General features: G+C 42.3%; 1 protein-coding gene across 1 annotated transcript in view; it reads left to right on the forward strand.

Moving 5' to 3' along the window:
• The window catches only part of htr4 (5-hydroxytryptamine receptor 4), a 189,614-nt gene that overhangs the window by 165,154 nt on the left and 1,975 nt on the right, over nt 1-22,485 (forward strand). The gene's annotated exons all lie outside the window — the stretch shown is intronic.

The raw sequence follows: 22,485 nt of genomic DNA on the forward strand, positions 1-22,485 counted from the left end.
ACATGAAGCTACAAACTGCGGTTTTACGCCTACGTTTATGCCGAGATTGGTTAGATAAAAGGTTTCTCTAAAGTCAAATGTAAGACTTTCAAAGGGCAGTTTTAAAAGGAAAATGGACTCTTGGAGCAGGTGGAGCTGTCACCTGCTAACAAGAGCAACTTGGATGTGTCTTTCCCTGTTTGAATCCTAAAGAAACAAGCGCTGAATCTTTCTCAAGAGCCAGAAAGGTTGAACTGTCTTGGCTGGGAGGAAGTATATTTGAGATTACCTTTGGGAGTCTTTGGGGTGGGGCTTTATTCCCATCTTTCTGGCCCAGTTAGCTCATATTCAATAGCTTAAAAAATCTGTCATTCGAAGTTGTGGCGCACGGATAGTTGTTACTGTCATTACACAGCATTCTAACTAATTCAATCTGCTGAGAAGACGCAGCATTTGCTGCATATTTTAGAAGGAAAAACTCCAGTGAGGAGACGTTTCACGCTTCAGCTGAATTCATTCAACTCAGACCTCGGTGGAAATGCAGAAGAAGAGGGCTGAAATGATCTTTTAGCTCTTTGAAGAAAGCCCTAGATACCGGTGTTCTGGGAGCTTTTGGTCAAATTCTTCCTTAAACTTATTACTTTAATGTTTTTATTTGAATCTTGTGTATTCTGGACATTTATTTTGCTGAGTTTTAGCAACCTTGACCTCTTAAAACTGATGTTTGAAACATGTCTGTTCCACTTATTAATTCTGATGCTTTGAACAGACTTGAAAGTTTGAAGGCTCCTTTATTCTCCAACACAGCCTGAACCCCCTGAGACAAGCTTTCTGGAATAGTTCTCCAGGCTTCTTGAAGGACATCCCAAAGCTCTTCTTTGGATGTGGGCTGCCTTTTGTTCCGTTCTCTGTCAGATGATCCCACACTGCTTCAATAATGTTGAGGTCCGGGCTCTGGGGAGGATTCATCCCTCCATAAGACCTGTTGCCACTGATTTTCAGTCCACTTCTTGTGTCATTTGGCACAGCTCAGCCTTTTCTCCCTGTTTCCCTTCCTTAAGAACGGCTTCTTGACAGCCACCCTTCCATGGAGACCATTTCTGATGAGGCTTGGGCCAACAGTAGATGGATCAGCTGAAGGTCCAGATGCATCTCTCAGGTCCTGTCAGGTCACAGCTGGATTTTTTCCTCTTTCTTAAGGACATCACTTTCAGATCCTGTTCATCTGCTGGAGATAGTTTTTTAGGCCTGACACTTCTTCTTTTGTCCTCCACTTGTCCAGTTTCCTCAAATGTTTTAAGGACACACTGCACACCATGCTGAGATATGCCAAGTTTTCAGCTAATAGCTCTTTGGGAATCACCTTGTTGCTGCAGAAATCCTATTTTCTGTCTGTCAAACTGTGTTTTCTTTGCTGTTTTTCATAGATGCAGCTAAAGAAATGGGAACAAATGATGTGTCTTTGTGACAGGTTGTCTTTCGCGCCTTTAGATGAACTTTGGTTTATCCCTTTTTGTCCTTTTTATTCTTGAATGTTTCATGCGGTCAGTGTTAAGTGGCTTAAAAACAAAAACACATTCCTATAAAAATGTTCACGTACGAGAATTAGACATAAAATTATCAAAAAGAAGTAGCCAGCGTCCAAAGAACATCTTTGAAAGTCCTTCTCATGGGCTGTGTAGCTTAAGGCCACTTTAACGCATCACAGTCAGTTCCAGTTGACTCTTTTTTCATTTTAATATGTTAACTAACTGAATCCCTGCAGATTTCTGCACATTTCACCTTCATCTCTGACTGCGACATCGTGAATTGTGACGAGGGGAGAGTGGAAAATCTTCTTGCCAAGCTGAGCTTTCTACCTGGCAGGGAGGGAAAGTGTTGAGGACAAAAATCTGCGTATTTACATGATGCCCAGAAAGAATAAAATAAACAAACCTGAATAAACAGACGTGGGGTGATCAGAGAAAGTCAGTATGTGTAAGAATAAGGACTATATGTGCTTGAAAATGAAACAAAAACGGGAATAAACAGTCTCATTATTGTGCAGCCAAGATATATTGGAGTAACTACGCCACAGAGTTGCGACTTTAAAGGTCTCTTGGCATGCTTCTCTATTTTTTTGTGTTAAAATGATGCGTTATAATCTTAAACATCACCCAAGACATCTGTTTTAAGTTTCCAATGCAGAAGGAACTCCTTTTATCAGCCTCAAACTTTCAGACTCGAAACCTTTTCCTGCATCCTTTTCCTCCACATCAGAGTGAGTGAAATGCAGGATTTCACTGCATGATATCCAGTTAAAGGGATCGGCTAATTTGAGTTGAGATGCTTTAAGGGAGTAGGTTTTGTTTCTCAGGGCCAGCAACACAGCGGCTGCTCCTTCATGGACAACAGTTTCATGAGAAAGAACCAGAAGGACGCTGGTTTTGCAGGGAGACTGAAGCTGTTCCATCACTAAAAGGGCAGCTAGTTAGAAAGAATGGGACACCCTTCCTCTGCCACAGGTCCAACATCTGTTTACGAACTGTTGTTAAAAGAAGAGGGGATGCTGTGCCGTGACATTGGCATCAACAGCACTCCCCCTTACACAGGATCCAGTTTTCAAATGAAAAGCCAAGGCTACGTAAGGCTTAAATTAGAATAGATTGAACTGAAATCGTTCATTCCTTTTTAAAAGGACTCCATTTTCATTGGGATTAGCTTTGTTATATTTGCAAATATGTGTCTTTACCTTCCATGAGGTCAGCTATGCATAGCCATGCATATTAAGATCAAAGGTTTCCATATCTGAAGAGCTGATAAGGACATAAACTCACAAAAGAGTTTACAGTGACAGACCTTCCAGGAAAGCTAAAAGATAGCTAAAGCTAAATATCTTTTTATTAAGAAGGGAGTAAGAATCGGTGTAGATCAGGGATGTCAAACTTCGGTCCTCGAGGGCCGCTGTCCTGCAGGTTTTAGCTGTTTTCCTGCCTCAACACACCTGATTCAGATGGGGGCAGCGGGTATAGAAAATGAATGAATGAATGCACACACCTTAATGCTGAAGCACGAGGCTCGTGACTACGGTGGCCCGTAATGCTCAATCCATCCAGCAGTGCAGCTTCGAAGCTTTCCAAGGCCGAGCTAAAACATTTTGACAGATTTTTGAGCGCCGTGTACCACATAAAATCAGTTCTAGATCAGAAAGCACAACCAGAATTAATTCGTGCATGAGGCGCACTGTCGATTTTTGAGGAAATTAAAGGATTTTAAGTGCGCCACAAAAGAGTGACAGACCTTCCAGGAAAGCTAAAAAATAGCTAAAGCTAAATGTCTTTTTATTAAGAAGGGAGCGATAATCGGTGTAGATCAGGGATGTCAAACTTTGGAAACTGTCCTGCAGGTTTTAGGCGTTTCCCTGCCTCAACACACCTGATTCAGATGGGAGCAGCGGGTATAGAAAATGAATGAATGAATGCACACACCTTAATGTTGAAGCATGAGGCTCGTGACTACGGTGGCCCGTAATGCTCAATCCATCCAGCAGTGCAGCTTCGAAGCTTTCCAAGGCCGAGCTAAAACATTTTGACAGATTTTTGAGCGCCGTGTACCACATAAAATCAGTTCTAGGTCAGAAAGCACAACCAGAATTAATTCATACATGAGGCGCACCGCATTTTAAGGCGATTTTTGAGAAAATTAAAGGATTTTAAGTGCGCCTTATGCGTCACAAAAGAGTGACAGACCTTCCAGGAAAGCTAAATGTCTTTTTATTAAGAAGGGAGTAAGAATCGGTATAGATCAGGGATCTCAAACTCCGGTCCTCGAGGGCCGCTGTCCTGCAGGTTTTAGCTGTTTCCCTGCTTCAACGCACCTGATTCAGATGAAATGGATCCCTTCAAAAGATTGTCAAGTTCTGCACAAACCTGCTAAAGAGGCATCGATCTGAATCAGGTGTGTTGGAGCAGGGAAACATCTAAAACCTGCAGGACAGCGGCCCTCCGGGATCCCTGGTGCAGACAGTAGCATGTCCAAGGTCTCGAATTTAAACATCATTTCAAACTGCTTCAAGTTGCTCTCCTTTTGAAATGCTGATGCTGTGTTTAAATACATGTGTTTATGCCAGTAAACACAAGCAAAGCGCCAATAAATACAAGGCCTCGGTTTAAGCTGGCAGAAGCCAAAAGAAGCAAATACGTCACAACTTCGATGTTCAGTGAGTCCTCCTCTGTCGACGTGGGGAGTTTTAGAACATGAGACCATGTCAAAAATGAAATATTTACAATAACACATTAAAACAAATGTTTACAGTCAGATTTACTAACTCCGTCATTCTGGTGCTGACAAGCGCTCCAATGAAGTTTGGATCCTGTTCTCTGATAAACTTCTGGTCAATTTTGTGTCCTGTCATGCAGAAAAGAAGACAAACACTGGTTTGGTGTTTACAGAGAAATCATTTTTACTCTTTTATAAGATACCCTGTAAAATCTCCAGGAGGCTTCATCGGGACATTTTATTTATTTATTCGCACAATCGAACAAAGCAGCTGAAAAAGTTCATTTCGGGGGTGAGAATTACAAAGAGCTCGTAGAAGTAAAGTTCAGTCTTTGTGTTTTTTATGCACAAATACCAAAAAAAGAAAAGTGAACCAACTGAACAGGGTAGTTTGTCTGGTTAAGGAGAAGTTTTAACATGAAATTAAAGCGATTTTTCCTGTTCTGGCTGAAAAATGCTCTGTCTGAGAGGTTAATTCAGAGGCTAAGAGTGTACCGATATGAGCTCGTTCGGCACTGCTGCTTTACGCAAGATCAGCGTCAGTTTCCACGGGACATCTTTAAAATACTTACTCTGCTTTTAAATGCTTAAAAGCTTATTCCACTCTGTCATATGCTGCCTGCTTTCCCTTCACCAATCTCATATCCAGCCGTGGGGCAGAAATTCTCTCCTTACATCGTCATCATAGATATTATACTGAGAAACGATGTAAACAGGGTCAGATAGGATCAGAGTATAGATGCCAAACTTCAACTGTTATGTTAGTTTAGTTAGTTAGTTAGTAAATGTTAGTTTTCTGACTGAAGAGCTCGTATTAGGGACACTTTACTTTGCTGATGATAGCTTGGAGTAACTCGGCCCATTTGGACTTTTTCCACAATCTCTTGGAAAAAATATCTGAAAAAACTTTGTTGCTCATCAGCAAATGATGGAGAATAGAAACCGTCAAAGATGTGTTCTCTTCTAATAAGAACTGATTTTTATGTAAATAACATGGGCTGCATCCTCTAAGCCCCGTTCTCTCCGTTATATGGATCTCGAGGAATCTAAATATCTTCTGAAGGACGCCGACTTTCACCAAACTTAAACATATCGGGGGGCTTATAGAGGGATTTCTACACAGGCACTCTACTGGGACCACTTCATCCACACGCCCCCCTGCAGCACAGCTTATTCACTCCGTGCTCTGTGACAGTCGGCTAACTTCACACAGAGTTTGCTGCTGATAGTTTTGTGCAACATGGCAGGATATTTATCAGATTTTGACAATGTGAACGACGACTTTGAGTAAGATGAAATAATAAAGATCTCTATAAGCCCCCCTATAGCCGCCAATAACAACAACACAGCAGCTATGAGCTAACAGAGCTATAGCACACGTTCATTCATTCATTCTTCTTAAAGTATTGGTGAAATAAAGACAGATAATGCCTGATTTAGAGGCTGCATCCTCTAAGCCCCGTTCACTCCGTTATATGGATCTCCAGTTATCTAAATATCTTCTGAAGGACGCCGACTTTCACCAAACTGTTCTCAGTGAGTAGATGAACGTATTTCATGCCAGAAATAAGGTTTCAGAAATAAAGAGACGCTGTTGTGGAAATGCAATGAACCACTTGAGTTTGACCCTTGTCAGAATCACTTAAATCCTGACACTTATCCATTATTTCTGCCTCCAACACATCAACTTAGAGGACAGAATGTTCACTTGCTGCCTAATATATCCCACCCACTGCCAGGTGCCATTTTAATGAGATAATTAATGTTTATCACTTCCCTGTCAGTTTTAATAACGCCATGACTGACTGGTGTTCGTGATAAAAATGTGTCAACCACGTAAAATAAACTTAAAAAAAGCAATAAAAGATTCACATTGATGATAATGTCCTCTGAAGGACATCGTAGGCATGAGAAAAAGTTTGGTAGGATCTGTTTAAACCTTAAACTTACACTATTCTGTGTAATCTTCATGTGGGCGATGGAGCTAATATGGTGTCAACATGAATCTTCTCCCATGAGATAAAGACAGAAAAAACCTCTTTTGTCAGTGTGGGAGAGCTCATATGACCAGACAACCAAACCCACTGGTTAGCCAACAAGAAATAATCAGCATCAAATCAGCGATGTGAAAACAAAATGGTTTCTTTCCTCAAAGGAACATTTCCAATTTAGGGAAAGAATTTATAAAGTGTCATCAGTGCACAAGGTGTGGGGATCTGGAGATGTTTTAAGCTACTTGCCTGTAATGTAAATAAAGGATTAATCTCGGTTTGGGATTGGAAGTATAGGTTAAAGATTACCGTATTTTCCGGGCTATAAAGCGCATTAAATGAAACAAAACTCAGAGAAGTCAGACTTTATTCAACTCACTTGTTGTTGACTGATAGCGTTGAGTTTGAAATCCGCTTCGTCTCTGAACAGGAGCCATTTTTGGGGCAGCGGGTATAGAAAATGAATGAATGAATGCACACACCTTAATGTTGAAGCATGAGGCTCGTGACTACGGTGGCCCGTAATGCTCAATCCATCCAGAAGTGCAGCTTCGAAGCTTTCCAAGGCTGAGCTAAAACATTTTGACTGATTTCTGAGCGCCGTGTACCACATAAAATCAGTTCTAGGTCAGAAAGCACAACCAGAATTAATTCATACATAAAGCGCACCGCATTTTAAGGCGATTTTTGAGCAAATTAAAGGATTTTAAGTGCGCCTTATGGTCCGAAAAATAGATTTCAATATCTGAAGAGCTGATAAGGACATAAACTCACAAAAGAGTGACAGACCTTCCAGGAAAGCTAAAAAATAGCTAAAGCTAAATGTCTTTTTATTAAGAAGGGAGCGATAATCGGTATAGATCAGGGATCTCAAACTCCGGTCCTGGAGGGCCGCTGTCCTGCAGGTTTTAGACGTTTCCCTGCTTCAACGCACCTGATTCAGATGAAATGGATTCCTTCAAAAGATTTTAAAGTTCTGCACAAACCTGCTAATGAGGCATCGATCTGAATCAGGTGTGTTGGAGCAGGAAAACAGCTAAAACCTGCAGGACAGCGGCCCTCCAGGATCCCTGGTGCAGACAGTAGCATGTCCAAGGTCTCGAATTTAAACATCATTTCAAACTGCTTCAAGTTGCCCTCTTTTTTAAATGCTGATGCTGTGTTTAAATACATGTGTTTATGCCAGTAAACACAAGCAAAGCGCCAATAAATACAAGGCCTCGGTTTAAGCTGGCAGAAGCCAAAAGAAGCAAATACGTCACAACTTCGATGTCACAGCTTCGAAGCTTTCCAAGGTCGAGCTAAAACATTTTGACAGATTTTACCACATAAAATCAGTTCTAGATCAGAAAGCACAACCAGAATTATTTCATACGTTAGGCGCATTGTCGATTTTTAAGCAAATTAAAGGATTTTAAGTGCGCCTTATGGTCCAAAAAATACGGTAATACTTTCAGTTGAAGTTGTGTTCACTTTATTTCTCAACTTTTTAAACCATTTTAAAGTAATAATCACCAGATACGACCATAAGATGTTAAAGAATATCATCATTTATCATATAAATGTGGGGAATCCAACTCTCCTGTAAAAGATACAGAAAAAAACGAACAATTTACATGCATGTATGGCTTAATGTGTGTTTGCAGTCAGACACAAACACACACTGTGGCCATTTCTTGTCATTCCAGTCGTGTAAGCAGTTAACTGAGGAATGTTGCGTTGCAGACATCAGTCATCCAGAAATAATCAAACCTCTGATCTGCTGAGAGCCAACAGCACGCTGATGTCATTCCTAGAAAACACTCACAACCGCACATGTAAAGAAACTATGTCCAAATTACCTCTATGTGTGCCTACTTTTGTATTCTTACCAGATTGTCTTCCTTCACCCTCATGCCTGGTTGTTCTGTCCAGGCTGAAGCCCAGTTTAATGTTCTGAGACAAACAAAAGGGGGGTTCAGTGTCTTCAGTTCTCTGTTGTTCTAGAGAAAATGGGAAAAGGCTGTTACTTAAGCCACTGTAAACAGTGGCATTTTAACATGAATGCAGAGCCAAGTTTAGGAAGAAAACGTGCAGTTGATAGAAATATGACAAACTGAAGTAGCTTCACTTTCGGTTTCAGAGAGACTCCTAAAGTAAAGTCCAAAGTGTGAGAGTGAAACAGTGAAAGAGCAAATTCTCCTGATCGACAACCAAGCACAACTTATACTGACATCCTTACAACTGAGCTGTCTGCAAAACACAAGAACCAAACTCACCAAATCCACCTCAATTACATGAGAGCGTGCCCACAAAGCTGAGTGATCACAAACAGGCAAAGAGATCAAGATATATTAGATCACATGTTAGCTTTGAACTTATTAAAGGGGAACTCCGGTATTTTTAAACCTAGACCGAGAACAGTTTGGTGAAAGTCGGCGTCCTTCGGAAGATATTTAGATAACTGGAGATCCATATAACGGAGTGAACGGGGCTTAGAGGATGCAGCCTCTAAATAAGGCATTATCTGTCTTTATTTCACCAATACTTTAAGAAGAATGAATGAATGAACGTGTGCTATAGCTCTGTTAGCTCATAGCTGCTGTTATGTGGCTACTTGCAGCTATAGGAGAGCTAACGGAGGGATTTCTACACAGGCACTCTACTGGGACCACTTCATCCACACGCCCCCCTGCAGCGCAGTTTATTCACTCCGTGCTCTGTGACAGTCGGCTAACTTCACACAGAGTTTGCTGCTGATAGTTTTGTGCAACATGGCAGGATATTTATCAGATTTTTGTTGTTATTATTGGCGGCTATCGGGGGCTTATAGACGGCTTTCTACACACTCGTCTGCTCATTCACTCCGGTAAGAACGTCCATCTTACTCAAAGTCGTCGTTCACTTTGTCAAAATCTGATAAATATCCTGCCATGTTGCACAAAACTATCAGCAGCAAACTCTGTGTGAAGTTAGCCGACTGTCACAGAGCACGGAGTGAATAAACTGAGCTGCAGGGGGGCGTGTGGATGAAGTGGTCCCAGTAGAGTGCCTGTGTAGAAATCCCTCTATAAGCCCCCCGATAGCCGCCAATAACAACAACACATAGCACACACATGCACAGCTAATAGATTGGAGAAGATGTCTTCCTTACTGTCTCTGGCAGCTGCTATCGTGAGTAAAAGGCCGGTTCAGAGGCTTTCTCCTATCAGAACTCACTGAAAGGCCCTGAGGTTGCTTGTGATTCGTGGAACCTGTCGTACATTTTATTATAACACAGCTTACCCAGTTTAACTGTCAATAGATCTCATTTTGGGTCACAAACTGGCTTCTTTCAATCAAACCTTTTAACATTTATGTATTTCTAACAGCAGCATCATCAGCATTCAGTTAACTTAAAGCCACCATCTGTGAATCCAGCTTTACTTACATGTACGATGATCTCGCTCAGAGGAAGTTAGACGCAGCAGAATCCACAGTGTTGTCATGCTCCAGTCAGTTATTCCTCCCTGTTTGCTGCTTTTAATCATCATTGTGTATCATATGAAACAGCTGCAGGGAGTAAAGATGATGTACAGTGATTAGAACAGAGAGTTTACGCAACTGTTTTAGTCATCATCCCAACGAGGGGTGGATCTAATTGTGTTCAGGCTATCATCTCCTTGTGTCTGGTCATTAAAAAGCTTGCTCTCTTTTCCAAAGAGAAGCTGCTGCTTCCCAAACATCTGCCGAGGACGAAAAGGGCGACGAAACGCACATGAAACACTGCCGAGACTCTGAAATGTGTGAACTGCATTAAGAAGGCAGCAAAGTGCAGTTAAAGAGCTGAAAAAAAGAAGTTTAATTGACTAACAGAATTAATAAAGTGTAATAAAGCTGAAGAAACTGAAGAAAGAGCAGAAAAGATGAAAAGATTCCATCGACATTGATGTGTTTAATCAAAGAAAACTCAACATTATTCCTTCTTAGCGACAGATTAACGCTCTAACAGTCTCCTGCTACTACTTCTATTTTAATACTTAAACTAAATCTCACCCAGCAACGGTTAGTTGGGTTAGTTGTTCCACATTTCTACGATGTTTTACTGTTTAATTGTATCCTTAAGCTGTTGTTTTCCAGCTTCCAGACCAGAGACCCATAAAAAGTAGGATGATTAATCCCTAATCAAGTATAACTTTCTAACCCTGGTCATGTAGTTTGTAACATAAAAACCTCACCATGTATCCTGATTTTATCCCTGACCACGACTGAGAGTGAAGCAGAAGACTGTTTGAAACTTGTGGGCTGGGTTTGAAATTCCTGGTGTCCTGCACGGAAGTCTGTAGAGTGACAAATGATCCTCCTCTGCCCTTATAACAGATGTTCATTGTTAGTGTCATCACATGAAGACATGTGACGATGCAGCCTCTAAATAAGGCATTATCTGTCTTTATTTCACCAATACTTTAAGAAGAATGAATGAATGAACGTGTGCTATAGCTCTGTTAGCTCATAGCTGCTGCTATGTGGCTACTTGCAGCTATAGGAGAGCTAACGGAGGGATTTCTACACAGGCACTCTACTGGGACCACTTCATCCACACGCCCCCCTGCAGCACAGTTTATTCACTCCGTGCTCTGTGACAGTCGGCTAACTTCACACAGAGTTTGCTGCTGATAGTTTTGTGCAACATGGCAGGATATTTATCAGATTTTGACAACGTGAACGACGACTTTGAGTAAGATGGACGTTCTTACCGGAGTGAATAAACTGCTGTTAGAAATACATAAATGAATTGAAGGTTTGATTGAAAGAAGCCAGTTTGTGACCCAAAATGAGATCTATTGACAGTTAAACTGGGTAAGCTGTGTAATAATAAAATGTACGACAGGTTCCACGAATCATAAGCAATCTCAGGGCCTTTCAGTGAGTTCTGATAGGAGAAAGCCTCTGAACCGGCCTTTTGCTCACGATAGCAGCTGCCAGAGACAGTAAGGGAGACATCTTCTCCAATCTATTAGCTGTGCATGTGTGTGCTATGTGTTGTTGTTATTTGCGGCTATCGGGGGGCTTATAGAGGGATTTCTACACAGGCACTCTACTGGGCCCACTTCATCCACACGCCCCCCTGCAGCACAGTTTATTCACTCCGTGCTCTGTGACAGTCGGCTAACTTCACACAGAGTTTGCTGCTGATAGTTTTGTGCAACATGGCAGGATATTTATCAGATTTTGACAACGTGAACGACAACTTTGAGTAAGATGGACGTTCTTACCGGGGTGAATAAACTGTGCTGCAGGGGGGCGTGTGGATGAAGTGGTCCCAGTAGAGTGCCTGTGTAGAAATCCCTCCGTTAGCTCTCCTATAGCTGCAAGTAGCCACATAACAGCAGCTATGAGCTAACAGAGCTATAGCACACGTTCATTCATTCATTCTTCTTAAAGTATTGGTGAAATAAAGACAGATAATGCCTTATTTAGAGGCTAACTAGAGGCTACTAAGCTTGAAATTGCAGATGGTATCGCAGAGTAAAAAAAACTAAAGAAGCAAAGTGAGTCTCTGCAAAGCAGGCTCCACACTGCTCAGCTCAGGATCTGGCTGTCAGGGAAGATGAGGGAGGCCGTGGTGTTTCGTATTCTGATAAACAGAGCAAGCCAGGCTCAGATTAGCTGTCCTCTCAGCACTTTGAGCTGCTCTGAATTCTCACATAGCTTTGATTTGTGTTTTTAGTGCAGTGCAGGACAAAAGTGATGTGGTGCTTTTTTAGGCATCTGCTCCCGAAAAGCTGATAAAAAGTCTATTTTAGTCTTTGTGATGCTCTTACATGAGAGGTTGTTGCTTTGAAAGCTTTAAATGATGCAACACTGAAGCATTTCTGCTTGAATTTTTCAGTTTACCAACTTTAAACCACTTTTGTGTGGCTATTTGTTCACTTCCCTGCTTACATTCCTTTGCTGTTCGGTTAAAATTGGGCTTCGAAAACCGTTGCTAAACTTTATAAGAAGGTTTTTTTTAAAATACACATTGTTGTATTGGTTATTGACATAGAAAACATTCACTGCAATCACTTGCTATGTAAAGACAGCACTGATTTGTTCGATACTGCATCAGGGTGACAACAGGCCCTCATCAGTTACTTTGCAGGTTAAGGATGATCTTATTCAGCATGGTATCAGGCATACATCCCCAAACAGCAGTTTGGGGTTTCTCAGGGGACTTTAATACCCAGAAAGTAACGCGTTGGTCCCAGTGCAGTCATGTTTGTGGCTGCTGGAGCTGAAAAAGACTTGAAAAAGACCAATTAAAGTATCAATTAGTCGAGTCATTTGGACAGTTTTATGTCTGGGCTTTTTATTTAGTTTTTAAGTCACTGTTTTTTATATTTCCAGCCTTGGTTTTTGTGCTTTTCTTTGATAACTTCTGAGAAAACTCTCTCTCCAGAATCTCATTAACCCCAAACCTGCATTCCTTGTGTCATATATGGAATCTTCATGAACAAATGAATGCATTCGTTTGACATTTCCCTTCTCTTTCTCTCTGTTTACCTGCTGTGGATCTCAGTCTTTGACATACCTTCAGATTAGCTTCATCATACAGAGATAATCCCCCAAAAGTCTACTGATTCCTTCAGCAGACATCATATGAGCAAAGCTGCTCGGGTTCTTTAAACTTTGAGTTCATTCTTTAAAGCTTTGGACTCTGGAGTCTGTGTCAACATTTTTCCTTTGTGAGATCAGATCTTCTTCTGCCTGAGTTACTGCTGCAGTCATCTTTGACAGGTTGGACAGACCTTCAGATATCAAAATATCTGAAGAAAAGTCACAGAAAGAATGTGCGAACAACTGTGTTCAGTCATTTAAATCCAGACATGAGTAAATACAGACAAACGGTTGTATTCTTCTGTTCAAATGTGGTGCAAATCAATGGTATATGTTGCTAATCCTATGAAGTTTTTGCACAAATTATATTTATTCTTTCCTCCTCCTCAATTCTACCCCATAACTAACTCAATCTCAAGCCAGAACATGGAATAATTACTTTGGTTTTTAGCACAAAATATAGCGGGATCACAATCAAAATGAAACACTTGGAGGTATTTCCCCTCCTTGGATTTGCAGCTTATGTCTTGCTATGTGATGATGTCACTTTTCAACGCTGCTGATTTGGTCATAAACACTTTTTTGAGTAGAAACGAGTTAGAGGACGGACGCCTTCAGTCCCGTAACGCTCCTGCTCACCTGTGCATACCTTTAAAGTCAGAGCAGAGCAGCTGAATGTGGAAACTGATGTGTCAGAAAGTCACGAAGCTGCAGATTTCTCTTTTGTGTTGCTGTGCTACAGGCAGTCCTTCCCCATGGGGGTAAACTTTGAATTATATTCTTGTTGTTGGCTCATTGCTGTCTAATCTCTTCTCAAACTCCAGTCTATTATCCTCATGTCATATTTATCTCTTCATTATAACCCCCTCCTCCTTTCATCAGCATCACAGCAGGATGTGAGCTCTGCTTCTCAGTGGGAAAGACACCACTTGCTAGCTTAGTTGGAGATGATGTGGACAGAGACAGTAGCCTGACACCACACAGGAAATAAAAGACAGAGAGGAAGAGGATTGAGGAGATCAAGATAAGAGAGTATTTACATAGTACATATTTTCCTGATTTATGAATCAGTCAAATCAGTCTTCAGGGATAGTTCTCCAGGCTTCTTGAAGGACATCCCAAAGCTCTTCTTTGGATGTGGGCTGCCTTTTGTTCCGTTCTCTGTCAGATGATCCCACACTGCTTCAATAATGTTGAGGTCCGGGCTCTGGGGAGGATTCATCCCTCCATAAGACCTGTTGCCACTGATTTTCAGTCCACTTCTTGTGTCATTTGGCACAGCTCAGCCTTTTCTCCCTGTTTCCCTTCCTTAAGAACGGCTTCTTGACAGCCACCCTTCCATGGAGACCATTTCTGATGAGGCTTGGGCCAACAGTAGATGGATCAGCTGAAGGTCCAGATGCATCTCTCAGGTCCTGTCAGGTCACAGCTGGATTTTTTCCTCTTTCTTAAGGACATCACTTTCAGATCCTGTTCATCTGCTGGAGATAGTTTTTTAGGCCTGACACTTCTTCTTTTGTCCTCCACTTGTCCAGTTTCCTCAAATGTTTTAAGGACACACTGCACACCATGCTGAGATATGCCAAGTTTTCAGCTAATAGCTCTTTGGGAATCACCTTGTTGCTGCAGAAATCCTATTTTCTGTCTGTCAAACTGTGTTTTCTTTGCTGTTTTTCATAGATGCAGCTAAAGAAATGGGAACAAATGATGTGTCTTTGTGAGCTTAAGTGCGCAGTTTAATTAATTTTCTTCATAGTTGTCGGTTATTTAGACAAAACATTGGTTCATCCCTTGAATAAATTCCTTCTTTTGCTTGAATTATTCATGGATCAGTGTTATAAAGGTTAAACGGACAAAAACATTTCTTAGAAAATGGTACAAAGACTGGACTGAAAGTGAGTCAAAAAGCAGCGAACGGCCCCCACAAAGTATGAGAAAACCACTTTAAAGATTTCAGCTGCTTGGATGATGTCTGGATTAACATTTTTACAGGATGCTTATTGATTATTAAGTCTCCTCATTTTGATTCACCTTTATGAAAGCAGACTTTCCTTGAACTCTATTCTCAGTGTTGAGACACGGAGGAAGAGATGGAAATGATCTGCTCTGTTTATCTCATATTGTTCACGTTCCGTTAAATTAACCTGTACACAAACCTTTGATAAGCCATGTAATAACACTACCTTTATTTGTTCCTCAGTAATAAAAATCTCCTTCATGCAAGGACCCAAGAAAGCAGGGATGCTTTCTCCTCTAAATCATTTCCAGAAGGTTAATCCTTGGGTTAATGCACTTAATTAAGAGCACCGAAAAGCCAGTGTTGGAGAAGCTTAAGGGTGAACTGCATTAAATCGAACATGAGACTGAATATTATATCACAGCTCGTGTCATGCAAAGTTAAGCTGTTTATATAATCTTTCATACCAGGTTTTGTTGCTTTTAATATCACGATAAGTCACTGAGAGTTTGAACTCTTATTACATTCTGAGTAACAATCCTCTGCAAACATTGATGGATGAGGCTCCTCTGCGGGTCTCCTTTGATGTCAGCTGTTTAAAAAAACTCAAGCCTTGGATCCTCACACCTTTTTTACAGAAAAGAAAGATCAAAAGCTTAAAAGCATATTGATCGTTGGACTTTATTGAATGAAAACAGCATGCATCTTATACGTAGTGATTTAAGGAGTTTGTGCTGTTATTCTGCTCTATTTCTGCCCTATTGATGCAGTGATATTGCTTTTGTAAAATCATTTACACAGATAGAGGCTTTGTATTTTTAAATTGTGAAGGATTAGGAACTATGTTGCGAACTAATAAAGTGCAGCTGCTGAATTCTTTTTATCTAAATGCATAAAATAAATGCATAAACATTATCTCGACCCATTTTCAGGCTTGAGGGTTTTCATCCAGACGAGTGAAATTAACCGAACCGAAGAGGATCTTTTAGCATTTTTATTCCATAATCAGTGCATGTATGCAGGTTGTTTTCAATGCATTTAAAACCACCAGAGATTAGGATCAACTTTTCTTTTCTTTTTTGTTTCTCTGCTCTAACTATGAGCATAAATCAGCCCGGAGGCCAGAAGCATGTTACTGTGCTTTAGATCTTCTACTTCAGTCCTCAAACTCATGATGACTTAACGATATTTCAGTGCTACTTGAACATATTAAGGGGTAAAGAGTCACAGAAATCGCCTTCATGATGCATGTGCAACAGGATGAGTCTGACATACAATGTTGTATTCTGCAAAATACATATTTTAATGTTATTTGGACGTCCACCACACTGATTTTTAAGGAGAAGCTGGTCTTCACCATCTCCTCCACATGGAACCATGTGATGGAATCAGATGTCAGGCTCTGCTACTCAGAAAGTCTTCATCAAGATGAATGTTTGCCACATTGTTGCCTAAAATATGTAGAAATGTTTAGTCTGCCTGTAATCCGGGCCTCCTGTCCCTCTCTGTTCTTCCTCTGGCCTCATTAAACAAATCTCCATCCTGTCTCCTGCTCTGCCAGTTGGCCTGTTGGCTCAGCTGTGCACAAATAAAACCACAAATAAACACAGGATGGGTCCAGACACATGCTTCAAATCTTAATTTGATCGTATAAAATTGAATGTGTGCTTCATCTGAGCACGCAGTTAGCTTCCCGCACTTTCTCATGCAGACGTGGGCGACTCTTTACACTTTCACTGTGCACATGTCTGTTCAGCTGAAGCTTTTATATGAATTCGTGTTTCTAAAAAGGCTGCAGGAGAAAGCCTCTTCTCTCTAAAAAGAACATGGCAGCACAGCTTAGGTTTGCAAAGCTGCATCTGAACAAAGCACAAGACTTCTGGAGCAATAGGCGCATTCCCACTGTAGGAACCTTCTGCAGTTCCTGGAACCTTTTCAGGACATTCAGGAACTAGGGACCACGGCCCTCAGGAACTAGGGACCACGGCTCTCAGGAACTAGGGACCACAGCCCTCAGGAACCAGGGACCACGGCTCTCAGGAACTAGGGACCACAGCCCTCAGTTCCTGGAACCTTTTCAGGAATAGGGACGTTTTTTCGTACATTTGGACATTCAGGAACTAGGGACCACGGCCCTCAGGAACTAGGGACCACGGCTCTCAGGAACTAGGGACCACGGCCCTCAGGAACTAGGGACCACGGCTCTCAGGAACTAGGGACCACGGCCCTCAGGAACTAGGGACCACGGCTCTCAGGAACTAGGGACCACGGCCCTCAGTTCCTGGAACCTTTTCAGGAATAGGGACGTTTTTTCGTACATTTGGACATTCAGGAACTAGGGACCACGGCCTTCAGGAACTAAGGACCACGGCCCTCAGGAACTAGGGACCATGGCCCTCAGGAACTAGGGACCATTTCAGCTCCTTCAGGGTCTTTTCTGGGCTCCACAGGAACATGACGTAGGTGTTTGGTGGCTGTAGCTCCGCCCCTTGTCTGAAATGTTTCCTCATACGACACGGACCCAACCGGCGCCTGTTTAATAAGTTAAACTTTGTCTCCTTTGTCTGCGGCGCTCTGCTCTCCTTCTTTCCTCCATGAAAGGAAGAAGTATCGCCCGCTGCTGGATTCTCTGTCTCCTGACTCTCGCTGTGAGCTCTTCCAGCCTCCATCTTAGACGCCTGATGTGATCGTCCATGATTAATATCACCGCCATGCAGACCATGAACACGGTGGCCTCCTCGCTCTCCATGTTAGTCAATCTTCCCAGGAGTGGACGTCCCAGCAAGTTCACCCCAAGGTGAAAAAGCCCAGAGCTACATCTCAGACTCTACAGGCCTCAGTTAGCATGTTAAAGGTTAAAGGTCACCCCAAGGTGAAAAAGCCCAGAGCTACATCTCAGACTCCACAGGCCTCAGTTAGCATGTTAAAGGTTAAAGGTCACCCCAAGGTGAAAAAGCCCAGAGCTACATCTCAGACTCTACAGGCCTCAGTTAGCATGTTAAAGGTTAAAGGTCACCCCAAGGTGAAAAAGCCCGGAGCTACATCTCAGACTCTACAGGCCTCAGTTAGCATGTTAAAGGTTAAAGGTCACCCCAAGGTGAAAAAGCCCAGAGCTACATCTCAGACTCTACAGGCCTCAGTTAGCATGTTAAAGGTTAAAGGTCACCCCAAGGTGAAAAAGCCCAGAGCTACATCTCAGACTCTACAGGCCTCAGTTAGCATATTAAAGGTTAAAGGTCATGACAGCACAGTTAGAAAAAGACTGAACAAGGATGGCTTGTTTGGAAGGGCTGCAGGAGAAAGCCTCTTCTCTCTAAAAAGAACATGGCAGCACAGCTTAGGTTTGCAAAGCTGCATCTGAACAAAGCTCAAGACTTCTGGAACAATGTCCTTTGGACAGACCAGAGCAAAGTGGAGATGTTTGGTCCTAATGCACAGCAGCACGTTTGGAGGAAACCAAACACAGCATATCAGCACAAACACCTCATACCAGCTGTCAAGCACGGTGGTGGAGGGCTGATGAGGCTTTCAAATGACGACATGTTTTAGTCTTTCTGATTAAACTCTTCAGGTTTTTTTCTGATTTTTCTTTTCCAAACAAGGACCACATTTTAAACTCAGCAGTAGAAGAAGAGAAACTTTTCAACCTGCAGTATTACATGGTCTGAGTAAATGTCACATCTTCGGTCAGAGCAATGATTTATATTCTCTCTTCCTCTCCCGACTCACCCAGTCCATGTTCTTAGACTCTCTAACTGATCAGAGTCTATTCCCAGTGCACCGGTTAGTGCTTGCTGTCCATTATTGGGTTCTTCCTGCTCTCAGTTTCCTGTTAACTCGCATGTGTAACCTTTTAGAAATACCACCTTAAACAGTCTGATCCTGGGTCCCTGCTGTCGTGGCACATGGACATGCTATAATGAAGCAGTTCAGTTGTTCTTTATCAGTGTTAATGTTACTGTTTTGTATGCATGCGCCTTTATTGGGCTAAAGGATAAAGATTGATGTGCTATTGTGATTTATTAACATTCACAGGGATTTGCTCTTGCAAAGGCTTCTGTCCCAACTGGGTCCCTCCGTTGGTCCCAGGATTGTCGTCTAGCAGCTCCTACACCACGCCTAAGACAATCCAAACTCTGTTCATGTGTCGTCCCACGATGGTGGAATGACCTACCGAGCGCTACCAGAACAGGGGCGTCCCTGTTCGGTCTCCTAACTGGTCTCCTAACTGGTTTCCTAACTGGTTTCCTAACTGGTCTCCTAACTGGTCTCCTAACTGGTTTCCTAACTGGTTTCCTAACTGGTCTCCTAACTGGTCTCCTAACTGGTTTCCTAACTGGTTTCCTAACTGGTTTCCTAACTGGTCTCCTAACTGGTTTCCTAACTGGTTTCTTAACTGTTCTCCTAACTGGTTTCCTAACTGGTCTCCTAACTGGTCTCCTAACTGGTTTCCTAACTGGTCTCCTAACTGGTCTCCTAACTGGTTTCCTAACTGGTCTCCTAACTGGTTTCCTAACTGGTCTCCTAACTGGTTTCCTAACTGGTTTCCTAACTGGTTTCCTAACTGGTTTCCTAACTGGTCTCCTAACTGGTCTCCTAACTGGTTTCCTAACTGGTCTCCTAACTGGTTTCCTAACTGGTCTCCTAACTGGTTTCCTAACTGGTTTCCTAACTGGTTTCCTAACTGGTTTCCTAACTGGTCTCCTAACTGGTCTCCTAACTGGTTTCCTAACTGGTCTCCTAACTGGTCTCCAGCCTGTGAAACCTCTGCAGATGGTCCAGAACGCGGCGGTGCGTCTGGTCTTGGATCAGCCTAAAAGAACACGTCCCCCCTCTGTTCATTGAGCTCCTCTGGCTGCCCTTAGCCGCCCGCATCAGATCCAAGTCCCTGATGTTAGCTACAAAGAGCTTAATGGAACGGCTCCATCTACTTGAATGCTCTTGCAAAGGCTTCTGTCCCAACTGGGTCCCTCCGTTGGTCCCAGGATTGTCGTCTAGCAGCTCCTACACCACGCCTAAGACAATCCAAACTCTGTTCATGTGTCGTCCCACGATGGTGGAATGACCCACCGAGCGCTACCAGAACAGGGGCGTCCCTGTCTATCTTCAAGAAGCTCCTGAAAACCCAGCTCTTCAGAGAGCATCTCCTATCCCAGCACTTACCTTGTACTTCCCTCCCCCCTCTATCTCTGCACTTTATCTTTCTGCACTTCCTTCTATGCCTGCACCCTATCTCTACTCTGTCCCCTCTGACAGAGTCGGACTCCTGGGTTCCTTCTATGTAGCTTATTGTTAGCTTCTTATAAAGCTGTTATATCTTCATTTGTAAGTCGCTTTGGATAAAAGCGTCTGATAAATACAGAAACAGAAACATAAACAACATAAACATTTGCTGGGTCAGTTGTCTCTTTTCCATTTGGCTCTAATATAACCTCACAGATGGTGGCACCATTTGACTAATTTTGTTCAGCATTCAACCATTAAGGTAAAGTTCTGAAACCACAAAGACCAAAAGCAACAGATGATCACCCTTTTTTCACATAATGAACTTGAAAATTAAATAATTTCATCAACACAATTATGTAATTACAATTAGGCTTCCAGTAACAATCCCTACTCTCCAACTCTACAAGTAGCAATATAATCACAGCACCACAGAGAGAGCAGCAGAGGCTTTAACACCGCAATGTGGCAGCAATTTTGAGTTCTGCTCTGGTGAGAATCTGCAGCCTGTTTCCTTTAGAAAGCCCTAAATATTCGCAGCGGTCTGGAAGGTGTATTTCACGGCCAGTTTGGCAGCAGGAAGTGTCTTTGGTCAGGGTGTTTGTATAAACAGCTCTTAATGGTTTTAGCCTGCGGTGGGGCCCCTGTGGCACATGCACACATGCTCCACATGCATGCAAATGAGTGTATATAAAATGCTCCTAGCTGTTCCCTGCATGTATCTCCTTACACATACGTGTGCGTATTTGCTGGCATGTGTAACACAGATAATCCGCCCCCTCATTCAAATGCAGTGAAGCTCACAGACCTGTTTAAGATGCCAAATTAGCTTCTGTTATAGTCGGCTCTAAACACCCCTGAACAACGCCGTCCGAGCCAGATGTGGTGTCCTAACGTCACGCTTCCATTTGTTAGTTTGTCTGAGCCAATTATATGATGGTATTGCATAGTGTTCATCTTTTTTTTTTACTGTTAAACACTTCATTTGTCAGATTAAAGTTGTTTGTTTGAACAGTTATTATGACATACAGCAGAGAAGTGAACTCAGGACTGAGGACAGACCAGTGTAAGCAGTGTTTATTCTTACTCTTAACCTGGGCTTTAGATGGTTATTGTCCTTAAAAGATCACTCCATCTATTTTCTATACTTCTGCACTTGTGCAGGATCATGTTGACTTAATATTAAAAAGCAGTAACTTGTCTGTTTGGTTGCCTTCAAATTTGGAACTGCCCAATGATTTCAAATATGGAAGAATTGGCTCTTCAATGCTTCTTCTTCTTCTTATAGATAATTTCTACCTCAGATCTAAACAACCACATAGTTTATTTGTGCCCATGTTCATATATGCATCCAAAGTGATGCAACTATGAGATCATAAACGCTTGAATGGAAGGCGACTGGACGTCTTTCCTTGGTTCTTGAAGGCTTAAACCTCTCCTTCAAACCTCTGGGGAGTTTCAGGTTTATAAGCTACTTCGAGAACATTCACACTTTGACATTTGTGTCAGTTTACCAGCGGACTCAGGACACAGATGCAGGGTTGTATGGGTTCCAAGAGGGTTTTTATTATTTAAATCTCCCGGCAGCGCAAAAGGAAAGGCTGTGAAACACCTGAGCGCTCTCCTCTGTTGTAATTAAGCGGAGGAGGAGCGCAGATATGAAAGTTAAACATAAAACTCTCCGAACTGGGAGGAAAACAGAAAAGCTATGAATGCTTAACAAAACAAAGACGAGGCGGAGTAAAACAAAAGACGCACTCTGAACCAAACAGAGGCTCTATGAACTTTAACAACTAAAGGCTCTCCTTTCCTGTAAAAGTTACAACAAAAATCACTCCTTTAAAACGGAGGAAAAACAAAGCTATGAAACTTACCGGGTTAATAAATAAACTAAGGCTATGGACCAGAATAATCTATAAAACAAGAGAGGATCGCTCGCTGCGGGAGGATCGCTCGCTGCAGGCTCGTGAAACAAGACAAAGGGCTGGTAATGATGCTCATGTGGAGAGGCAACATACTGGCACAAGACAAGGGAAACGCAGACTATTTGAACTCATGAGGGACCAAAGGGAAAAGGTGGAAACACTTTGGGAATCAGGGAAGACAACGAGACGCTTGAAACGAGAGGAGACAGTTAGTGCTTTTCAAAATAAAACAGGAAATGACGAGACAAGACATGGAACAGAACATAAACCGTGACAATTTGTTGAGGTCACCGAGCCACCTGATCACCCAGTGGGTTCCTCAGGTCATTGTCACCTGTGAGTCATTTACCTGCCCGATCAAAGTGTTTTGGTCACAAGATTCAAGGTGTGAATGAAGCTGTAAAGCTGTCTGAGAAAGAGATTTCCCACCAAGAGCTTGTAAATCTTCACCAGTCAGTTAGAACTTTTGGATAAAGCTTAGTTTATGCGTATGATGTGACGCCGTCATTGAGCATTGGAAGGCGTTGCTCTGCAGTTCACCGCCTTGCCACTAGGGGGTGTGTTTGTGTGGTTTCAGGGGTTATGGCCGAATCCT

This window comes from Leuresthes tenuis, unplaced genomic scaffold (assembly GCF_036924035.1).
Source record: "Leuresthes tenuis unplaced genomic scaffold, fLeuTen1.0.hap1 SCAF_11, whole genome shotgun sequence".
Taxonomy (NCBI): Eukaryota; Metazoa; Chordata; class Actinopteri; order Atheriniformes; family Atherinopsidae; genus Leuresthes; species Leuresthes tenuis.